Here is a 1,485-nt window from a genome sequence, read left to right on the forward strand (position 1 = left end):
CAAGAGCCAGCAAACAAATACCTGATAAAAGACTGAGAGACCAAACCGCGATGAGGGACCCTCCCCACCTAAGGCCAACGGGACGCCGCTGGATCCATGGTGGTGACTATCTCTTGCAATTCTATCCCGACCGCTTGCTAAATTTCCCCCTTTTCTATTTTCTCTCTCTCCTATCGCTACTTTCTTACAACAAAAATAAACTCCTTTGGTAGTGGCATCTGACCTCATTTGTGTCTTAATCTCACCCTGGGTATAACAACGAATCCCTCCCTTCCCAGGATAACCAGGCCGGGACAATTGCATTTATTCATTTATTTCAAGCCACTAAATTCTATTATCCCTTGGATCAGAAATGCTGAGAAAATCCTTTCTGTAGTAAGTTAGTTTCTGAGGTCCTTTTATTTTTGGTTCAATTTGACTACCTTTTAATTTTATTAAGCTTTTCTTTGTTCTTCACTCTGCAACTTATTCACAGATTCACAGAGTGGTAGGGGTTGGAAGGGACCTCTAGAAATCATCTAGCCCAACCCCCTGCCAGAGTAGGATCACCTATCACCAATTCCACCAACTTTATTTTTGCAGGTATTATGTATCTTCATGGAGTGAGTGAAAAACAAAGGAATAAATATGCTGACATTTTTTAGAGAAATAATTTCTTAGATAAGTGTCACAGAGCTTGTCAGGGAGCTCTGACACAGTTGAGAGCACATTCTCTTCAAATTTAGCAGAAACTAAATAGGCTCCAGATTTGTTTCATGTTCTTCCTGGATTCTGAATAGTAATATTTTTCAAGAGCACAAAGAGCTCACATTATTCCCCTTTACGCAGAAATCCTTAGACCACATCTGAACTACCATGTCCTGTTGGGAATGTCAACTCCAGTACAAGAAAGACATCAACAAACTTGAATGAGTTCAGTGGAGGGTCACCAAAGTGGTTGGGGCTGGAGAACGTGCCCCGTAAGGAGAAGCTGGGGGAGGTGGGCTTGCTCAGACTAAAAAAGAGAATGTTTTGGGGGTACCTAGCAGCACTGCCTAAAAGGAAGTTACCATATGGGGGCGCTAAGATCTTTACGTAGTTGCATGGCAATTTAAAAAAAAAAAAAAAAAAAAAGACAATGGTAAACTAAAGCAGGGCTGGTTCTGACTTCAGCCAAGCAGCGAAGAGGCTGTCCAGAGAGGCTGTGCAGTATGCGTCCTTGCATGGTTTCAACACCTGAGTGGATAAAGTCCTTAGCAACATGTTTGACCTTACAGTTGACCCTGCTTTGAGCAAGGGGTTGGACTAGAGTCCTCCCGAGGTCCCTCTCAACCTGAATTATATTACATCTCTGAAACACTAGGTGGGTCAAGCAGAAGTTGAAGAAGGAGCAGAAAAAGGGATGGAAACAACTAGAAAAGAAATTATTTGAAAGCTCCTGCCAGAGCAGCCTATAATGCTGGCAAGGTTAGTTGTAGTAGGAGAAAGATCATAGAATCACAGAAT

This window comes from Eurypyga helias, unplaced genomic scaffold (assembly GCF_000690775.1).
Source record: "Eurypyga helias isolate BGI_N326 unplaced genomic scaffold, ASM69077v1 scaffold38725, whole genome shotgun sequence".
NCBI classification, from domain to species: domain Eukaryota; kingdom Metazoa; phylum Chordata; class Aves; order Eurypygiformes; family Eurypygidae; genus Eurypyga; species Eurypyga helias.